We start from the raw sequence: 10,388 nt of genomic DNA on the forward strand, positions 1-10,388 counted from the left end.
GGGGTCACCATTGGTTCATGTATTATCAACTGCCTCACGCAGTATGTATAAAAAAAAAATTCAAGCCGTAAAGCTTGTAGTACTAAGGGCACACTATCAGCGTGCCAGCACATACTAGGGAGGACCCCTGACCCAATTAGCTTATAGCTACAACTAAAGTAGAAAATTCTCATGAGCCTAAGCAAATCAAATCTTGCTAGCAAAGGCAGAATGTGTTCCTTGTGAATGAGCCCTGCAGACATTGCAGGAAGGTAGTTTATTATCTTAGAACAGTGTGTGCTTGTGTGCTTTTGCAAAGATATTGTATAAACATGCTGAAAACATTGTAACCTTGTAGGTTTCACCTATAAATACCCCTCTCCCCCTGAGCTCATCACTGACCATTGTGAGAGGCGTTGTAGGCTGATCACTGGCCAGTGTATAAAACCCAAATTGATTGCATCAGTTTAGAGTCCAGTTCTAGTTTGTTGCAGTTGCACCACAGCATTTGTTCGAGAAAGAATAGATACTGTAAGACTTATGGTCTTAGCTCAGCCCTACCAGATTATACCCAGTTCAGATGAGCAATACCAAAGTTCAATGATTTGAACTAGTAAGAAGAAAATGGGGGAATGTGACATCTTAGGACAAGCGGTACAGGCCACCAGCCATGAAAACTAAGTACATCCAGTACATGGCTAGAGAAAAATAAATAAACAACCATTAGAAATGTAGCAATATTGTCCACTGAACTCTATGTACCCAGATCAAGGAAGCCCCTACCCTAGAGACTTAGCCAAGAACAAGGTCAGCTAACCACACCTCTCCCACCCTTATAAACATTGCTTGCTTGCTCAGCCTAGATAGCCACCCTATAAAAAGGAGCCATTTTAGGAGCTCGAGGCTGCAGTGTTCCCTTGCATGGATTGCCTGCAGTCCCTGCACAGGTTTGCAATAAAACTTATAAAATTTACTTTGCATTTGCTGTGGTCTGTCTCCTGGGATATAACAATGGGTTTTGTGTTTATGATTTACTTCTGACCTGTGACTGATGTAGAACTAAAACTATAAGCTCTCTATGTGTCTGGAATTCAAAAAGCTCTTTTACCTTTTCTGGTGAGAGTGATGTCCTTTCCTACCACCAGAGGGCATTAAACCAAATTAGATGATCAGTTTTCTTAAAGTAGTTCTGCTCTAATTGTTTATAATGTTACTGAAACTCACAGAAAATAAGAAAAGTGAGCTTCTAATGCCTTAAATATACTAGATATCTTAATAATTTTTATGGAAACTATCACAGACACATTTAAAAAATCCAAATCTTATAATTAAAGTTATTTGAATATATCAGGGTTATATACAATAGTATTTTTGGTTAAAAATATAAAAAACAACTTTATGTGTTTAGCTTGAATTTATCAGTATGGATTTAATGTAAGCAGATGTTTATTTTTAAAAGAGTTTGGTTTGTTATTTCATAAAAAGTCCAGTTAATTTAAACTAGCTAAACTTCTTACATTGGTTTATAAATCAAATAAGCTAATATTACCCTTTTTCTTTGTATTGACTACACATTTCTACATAATTTTGCACAAATCAAGTCTTTACATGCTTATCATCTAGTGTAGTTTTCTTTTTCCTTTTTGTTTTCTTGTCTCATCTATTTTTGTTCCCCTTATTCTGCTCTTGCTTTCAAGTAAACTAATCATTTTTAGCACTTAGGGATGTGCCTTTTTATAATTAATGAGCTAATATTACATAATATTTAAGATTATAAAATAATAATTTTGTATTTGACTAAATTAAATTATAATTACAACAAGCTTTTTTTAAAAACAATAATCATATTGGTAGTATATCAGACTAACCATATATTTTAAGATTCTTAGGTAGTTTGACACTATCAATAATTATTGAAATCTTAATTTTAGAATATGACTAAATATTGAAGCAATGATTACTAAACATTATTTTAAATTTATATAGTTTTTGTTATTTTTACATACTATAAAGTAGCTATATCTTTGGGTTATGTTAAAAAGTGAGTTAATGTTTGCAACTTTTAAATAGTATCATTGGACTTGTAGGGCTCATCAATCAACTTTGGTAGCCTGATAAAATGTTTATATCTGAGTGATACTAATTATCTACTTCTCAGTTTGCTGTATAAAATTGAAGTTAGCTATTTTGGTTAAAAGTTATAATTAACAGTTAGTTATAGTTATAATAAATATTTAATGCAATACTTGGGACAATGGTGGCGGTGACATATGAATGTAAAGACAAAGTAATAAAATATGGCTCTGTTCATCAAGATAAAAACCAGTTTTGTCCTAAACTGTTTGCAGTCTAGAATGTGAAAGAGTCCAGTGAAACACAACACTGTATTCCTCTTAAAAGTTATAGGTTTCCAGACAGAAAATATTTATTTGCCTTAGTTTAAAATGCAAATATATATAAAGATTTTAGAAAACAATGAAATGTGTTAAAATTTTTTCAAAGATTACTCTGCTTTGATGGATTTATTCATAAGAAATATACTTATATTCTTTACCACCAAATATTACCATTTATGGTATCTCTATTAAAATGATAAATTGGTCTCAGAGTTATTCATATAGAATGTCAAAAATTACCATTTACCTACTGCATAATTGCTCATATAGACATAAAATTTCAGGTCTTTCTAGAATTATTTTCCCTACTTCATATATTTATCATATTCTTAATTACTTACAAAAAATAACCACAATAAACAAAAACACAAAGAACAAAAGTTTCTTCTTTTTAAAAGAGTTCTTTATAAATTTGGTACTTTTTTCTATATTTATTTTAAAACATGTCATCACTTTTTTTATTGTGACAGAGACAGAGAGAGAGACAGAGGGACAGATTGAGACAGACAGACAGGAAGGGAGAGAGATAAGAAGCATTGATTCTTCTTTGTGACACCTTAGTTGTTCATTGATTGTTTTCTCATATGTACCTTGAATGGGGGGGGCTACAGCAGAGAGAGTGACCCATTGTTCAAGCCAGTGACCTTGGGCTCAAGATGGTGAGCTTGCTCAAGCCAGATGAACCTACACTCAAGCTGGTGACCCTGGGGTTTCAAACTTGGGTCCTCTGTGTCCCAGTTCGATGCTTTATCTAGTGCACCACAGCCTGGTCAGGCTGTCATCTCTTTGATTAAATAGGTACACAAGTAAAGTGTCTGAGATATCTAAGATCCTAAGTTTATTAAATGACCAAATATCCTTTGGTAGTTCTTTATGTATTGAATATATTGAGGTACAGCTTTCCAGTGTCCAACTCAATAAAGCATCATTTGCATACTGCATTATGCACCATCACCCTAAGCAAAGTCTAAAATTTTCATCCCCATTCCCCCCCACTTTGCTCACCTCCTCCTACTTCCTACCCTATTTTATCACTGGCTATCAAAAACACTGTTGGTATGGCGATATATATATATATATATATATATATATATATATATATATGTATATATATATATATCACCATATATATATATATATTATACTTTTTTTTGCTTAATCCCTTCACCTTCTTTCATTCAGTTCCCCAAACACACTAACCTCTGAGAGTTGTCTGTCTGTACCATGTATCCATGCCTGTGTTCCTATTTTGTTCATGAGTTTATTTTGTTCATTAGATACCACATATAAGTGAGGTCATACAGCATTTGGTTTTCTTTGACTAGTTTATTTCACTTAGTGTGATAATCTTTAGGTCCATCCATGTTGCTTTGATAGTTTCTTTGAGTTTTTCTTCCCAAGATCAATTCCTAAGTTAAAAATTAAACTATAATAAATATTTGAAGGTATCTTTCACAATTAAAAGTATTTTTGAGATTTTCCAGATGACTCCAAGAAAATCACAAAGATTTGTTATTTCTTTCACCTTATATCATGATGGTGAGTTCTAGAATGATTAGGTTTGCTGGGGAAGATTTTATACTTCTTAATTAGTTCAATTCCTTTGTAAGAACTACATGAGAAGAACTCTCTCAAATCAAAACAAACACTAAGTTGTGGTACATTTACAATGGAATATTACACAACTGTAAAAAAAGAAAAGAAAACCTTACCTTTTGCAACAGCATGAATTACAGATAAGAGTGTGGCTAAAGCTAGGACAAAAGTGGGATTTGGCTAGGTGGAGGTGGGCAAGTGGGAAAAATGGGGAGAGAAAGAAACTTTATTTGGTAAGGAGAGTGCACAATATGGTGTGCTAATCGTGTTTTATTGAGTTGTACACTTGAAATCTGTAAGGTTTTGTGACCCAGTGGCACCCCAATAAGCTCAAGTAATTAAAAAGAGAAAGAGACACTTAACTTTCTTAGATTATGTTAGTAAACAAAGTATTATTAATATTAATATTAGAAAAATTGCAGTATTTTTTAAGAAGCCCCTGGTGTTTTGTTAATGCTTTCGCTGTCCATAAAATATTTTTCCTTTCATGTGAAATATTAATCAAACTTTTATAAAATAGTTATACTGCACCACAAAAGAGAAATTTACTTTTCTCCATTCTGTTATCAAGATTATAATAAATGAATAGTCCCATTATCAAATATGTTTCTCCTTTCTAATATTTGTTAAAAGACTCTGCTATAAGTTACAGACTAGAATTACTGTCTTCACCAAAGACCGTCTCAGTACCACATGGAAACTCTATACTAGATATTATGAACTGTTGATACTTTGATACATAGGAGAAACTCTAAGTGACCTTGGGTTTAGTAAAGGGTTTTTAGATACAACATAAAAAGCATGATTCATAAAAATAAAAAATCAATAAGCTAGACTTTAATGAACTTAGAAACCACTCTGCAAGACATTAAAGAAATGAAAAAAAGCCACAAACTTTGAAAAAATATCTGAAAAACAAATACTGATAAAAATCATTATTCAAAATAATGAAAAACTCTTAAAACTCAACAATAAGAAAATTAATAACCCATTTGAAAAAAGGGGGCAAAAGATCTAAATGGATACCCCACCAAAAAAGATATACCATTGGCAAATAAACATGTGAAAAGATATTTAATATCGTTTGTCATTAAGAAATTACAAACAACAACAATAGTAAGGCACAACTACACAGTGATTAGAATGGCTAAAATGCAAAAATTTAACAATACTAAATTCTAGCAAGATTTTGGAGCACATCGTTTTATTGTGGGTAAGAACTAAAAATGGCAAATCACTTTGTAAGATGGTTTGTCAGTTTCTTATAAAACATTTGCCATATAATTTAGAAATAATTATTCCAGGTAGTTACCTAAAGTCAATAAATACGTATAAAAACCTGTACACAAATGTTTATAGCAGCTTTATTCATAATCACCTGAAACCAAAATTAACCAAGATTTCTTCAAAAGATGAATAATGAAATAGACAGTGGTACATCCAAGCAATGGAACATTATTTAACAATAAAATAGAAATGAGCTATCAGCCCATAAAAAATTTAAAAATGAATTAAATAAATAAATAAATAAAGGATGGACATTATGTCTGTTATTAAGTGAAAAAGACAGTCTAAAAAAGGTATACACTTCCACTTACATACATTTTAGAAAAAATGTAAAACTAGAGACAATAAAATTATCAGTCGTTTCTAGGGGTTATGGAAAGAAGATCAAATAGGTATAGCTTATGTAATTTTTTTTTGTAAATAATGATTTTATTTTGTATTGATTTATTTTTTTATAAATAAATTTTTATTTTAATGGGGTGACATCAATAAATCAGGGTACATATATTCAAAGAAAACATGTCCAGGTTATCTTGTCATTCAATTCTGTTGCATACCCATTACCCAAAGAGAGATTGTCCATCACCTCTATCTAGTTTCCCTTGTACCCCTCCCCCTCCCCCTCCCCCTCTCCCTCCTTTCCTCCCCCCACCGCCCATAACCACTGCACTCTTGTCCATGTCTCTTAGTCTCGTCTTTATGTCCCACCAATGTATGGAATCCTGCAGTTCCTGTTTTTTTCTGATTTACTTATCTCACTCCGTTTAATGTCATCAAGATCCCAGCATTTTGTTGTAAGTGATCCGATGTCATCATTTCTTATGCCTGAATAGTATACCATAGTGTATATGTGCCACATCTTCTTTATCTAGTCTTCTATTTTTTTTTTTTTTACAGTGATTAAAGACTTTTAGCCAACTCTTGGCCAATACAGCAAGAATCCATAAAACGCTAGTGTCCATAACATGTTCATCAAGTCCAAGTTGGCCCCAACACCATGCCAAATCCCTGAAAAATGCAAGCCAACTGCAGTTCAGTCTGTTAGGAGCTGTCACAAGGAGCAGGAGTCCAGGAAAAGTCCACATCCAGGAAAAGTCCGCATGGCACTGGAATTGTCACAATTCTATATTTTGCAGCTCACGTCAACGTCCCAATGACCGCTGCTTCTAGCTGGTAATGATTCAGGTAGACTGGAAAAGCCATCTGCAGCATGTGTGGATATGGAGCTTCTGTTCTCCTCTGCCTGGAGAGATGAGACCAGGTTGCTTTTCCCTGGAACTCTGTGACTGTGGCTTGGTAAAGATAACCTTGGGATACACTAGGGTGGCAAAGGTAGATTCATAATAGAAGTTGGCAAAAGGGGGAAAGAGAGCTCTAAATTAGGAATAGGGACCAGCCTGAAATATGAGTGGGGCATTGAGGTAGGAGGAATAAAGGAAACACTATATATTAAACAAAGCAGCAGAAAATAGGGCTATCAACACCCACAATGGAGATCTTTGAGGGAAGAATAAAAAACCTGACTATTCAGGCAAGACATAGTTAAGTTGCCCTTGTGCAAATGAGATCAGTTTACCTACTTCTTGGAAGAAATACCCTAGGCTCATCCACAGTGTTGTAGATGGGGCTGATGGCCCTGGGCACCTTCAGCCTTCAGTGGCAAACCCCAGCATTCTGGGCAAGGTTAGGTCATAGGTGGCTGAAGCAGGGCTGGAAGAGACTGAACCCTCCCTTAGAGGAGCAAGGGGGAAGCCTACCTTCCAGTGTTCCTGTTTCCTCATAGCAGAGGCATGTAAGTCTGGCAGGCTTTAGCTCAATGACCTTCCTTTCCACTATTGAAGCAGGACCCAGATGGCATCCTATGAGACCCCTTTGGGGCGTTGGATCCCTAAGGGCATATCCTAAAAGCTGGTAGTTCCTCTGATCTCTATTGGGCTTTTTCTGCCTCCAGGTATCTTAAAAGCCATGCTCAGAAGATCTTGCTGAGGGGCTTGAGGATCCCCATCCACCTATATAAATATTTTCCATATATCTGTAGCTATTTGGAAAAAGACAAAACAGTGTTATTAGCTGGATCAAATAAAGAAGGTAGTAGTTTGCAGGCGAAAAATATTTGGCGTCTCCTGTTCATCAGCATTCAAAAGAAATTTAAGTTTTTTTTAAGTAAAAAGCATGATATGGTAGACCCATAGGAGTTCCAGGATATGACTACCCCCCTTTTAATTTTTTTTAATTGACCTTAAAATATTTGCTGGGTACACTTTAATAATACCTTAACTTTAAAAATTGTAAGAATAACAAAATACAGTAAGTGCTTTTGCTCCATATGCAGGAGCATTTTCAGTTTAACCAGTTTAGGAAATCCAATAATAGAACAATGCATACAGACAATGAGCTATAACATGCTTAGCAGCCTCTCCTGTTCTGACAAAGGTTACTATAAATCCAGAATATGTGTCCACTGTAACGTGGGCATAGGACTGTTTGCCAAATGAAGGTATATGAGTAACATCCATTTGCCAAAGTTGTCCTGGTAGGGGTCCTTGAGGGTTAACTCCAAATGAAGGGGCAGATTGTAGTATAGGACCCCTTGGACAGGATTTCCCAATCTGCTGTGCTGCTTCCCGACAAAGTTGAAACTGTTTACACAGGGCTGCAGCATTCTGGTGATGAATAGTATGAGACTGAATTGCTCAATCTGTCATGGTTGCTCCAAATAATTTTCTTTTGGGTAGCTTGATCAACAAGGGCATTCCTAGGCCCTGGCCAGTTGACTCAGCATTACAGCATCGGCCTGGTGTGCAGGATTCCCAGGTTTGATTCCTGGCCAGAGTACACAGAAGAAGCACCCATCTGCCTCTCCACCTCTCCCCCTCTCCTTCCTCTCTGTCTCTCTCTTATCCTCCCACAGCCAAGTATCCACCAGAGCAAAGCCACCCTGAGTGCTAAGGATGGCCCCGTGGCCTCTCCCTCAGGAGCTAGAATGGCTCTGGTTGCAACAGAGGAACACCCCAGATGGGTAGAGCATTCCCCCCCTGGTAGGTGTGCCGGGTGTATCCCGGTCGGGCGCATGCGAGAGTCTGTCTGACTGCCTCCCCATTTCCAACTTCAGAAAAATACAAAAAAAAAAAAAAAAAAAAAAGAGATAGAGAGAGAAAAAGGGCATTCCCTTGTGCTAAAGCTCCAGGGAGCATGGAGTGAGCTCGAGTATGTCCTATGAAACATGGAGCTCTATGTTGACATACAAGTGTTTGAAGAAGGAGGAACTGCTGAAATAGTTCTACAGCATTTGTCCCTAAAACAGCAGTCTTTATAGTGGAAACACCATAAGTAAATATTTGCTGTCTATATATAGAGTAAAGGGGAATATGGCAAATGCTGAAAAGCCATGATAATGGCATATAATTCTAGACTTTGAGCGGATTTTAAGTAGACAGTTTCAGTATAAAGTTGTCCATTGATTTGCAAGAGCGATTTGCCATTTAGTGGAAGTTTCCCAGAGCCATTGTTGCTGGTTCTTTGAAAAAAGGAACAACAATAATTTTGAGGCTCAAAACCTATAAGCTGTAAGGGTCGCTTATGCCCCTTGATAATCCAGGAGGCAACAAGATCAAAATATGGAAGTGTATTCCATGGGCTATTAGATGGTTCAATGTGCCCAAGCTGTAGCTGCTCTTGTACCAATTGGGCAGCTGCCCTAAGTTTCTCCTGAGAAAGGGGCCGTTGGTCTACCCATACAGGATTATCTGATTTCCAAGTAATTGGGTCTGCACAATGCATTATTGAGGTAGCAGGAGCTACCAAGGCCCCTATGCTAAATTTTGATATCCTAATCCACACCTTCTGGTATTGGGTGCCACTTCTATGGGGGTGAGAATCCCTCACTATTCTTTCCCTAGACCCTTGGTGGGCAAAAATCCCCGATTAAGCATCTGAGTACTGACTAAACCATTAGGACTGACAAGCAATACTCCCATATTTTTCAAAACATCTTTACCTCACAAATTAATTGGCCATCCAGGGAGCACATAAGGCTTAAAAATCCAGAATGACCTACTTAATCTTCCCAATGTAGAAAACTAGACGTTGTTGAGGGGATTTACTCTGCCCTATACCTTGTAATTTGGTGGCTGCTGCATGAGTGGGCCAGGAAGGAGGCCAATGTAGCTAAGCAATAACAGATACATCAGCTCCAGTATCTAAAAGTCCTTTAAATTTATGCTCATGTATTGCATTGTTAGTTTCATTTCAGGGCGTTCCTGACCTATTTTTTTTAATCCAATTGGCAAAATCAGAGGAACCAAATCACCAATTTGCTTGGGGCCTCTTTTGCAGGATGTGGCCTGAGAAGCAGAATTAGCATCCTTATACTATTCTTCTGTCTGAATTAGCCGTGAGACACATTCTTTTTTTTTTTTTTTTTGATTAATTTTGATGGAATGACATTGATAAAATTGTCTTCTGTCACCTTCTATCTGGTTTTCTTTGTGCCCCTCCCCTCCCCAACCCCATCCCTCTCCTCCCTCGCACCCTGTAACCCCAATACTGTTGTCCATGTCTCTGAGTTTCATTTTTATGTCCCACCTATGTATGGAATCATATAGTTCTTAGTTCTTTCTGATTTACTTATTTCACTCAGTAAAATATTATCAAGGCCCATCCATGTTGTTGTAAAAGATCCGATGTCATTATTTCTTATGGCTGAGTAGTATTCCATAGTATATATATACCAAAGCTTTTTAATCCACTCGTCCTCTGATGGACACTTGGGCTGTTTCCAGATCTTTGCTATTGTGAAATATGCTGCCAGAAATATGGGGGTGCATTTATTCTTTTCAAACAGTGCTATGGTGTTCTTGGGGTATATTACTAACAGTGATATAGCTGGGTCAAAAGGCAATTCGATTTTTAATTTCTTGAGGAATCTCCATACTATTTTCCACAGTGGCTGCACCGGTCTGCATTCCCACTAGCAGTGCAGGAGGGTTCCCTTTTCTCCACATCCTCGCCAGCATTTATTCTGTGTTGTTTTGTTGATGAGCACCATTCTGACTGGTGTGAGGTGATATCTCATTGTGGTTTTAATTTGCATTTCTCTAATGATTAGTGATGTTGAGCATTTTTTCATAT

The sequence above is a fragment of the Saccopteryx leptura genome, chromosome 8, assembly GCF_036850995.1.
Source record: "Saccopteryx leptura isolate mSacLep1 chromosome 8, mSacLep1_pri_phased_curated, whole genome shotgun sequence".
NCBI lineage: Eukaryota > Metazoa > Chordata > Mammalia > Chiroptera > Emballonuridae > Saccopteryx > Saccopteryx leptura.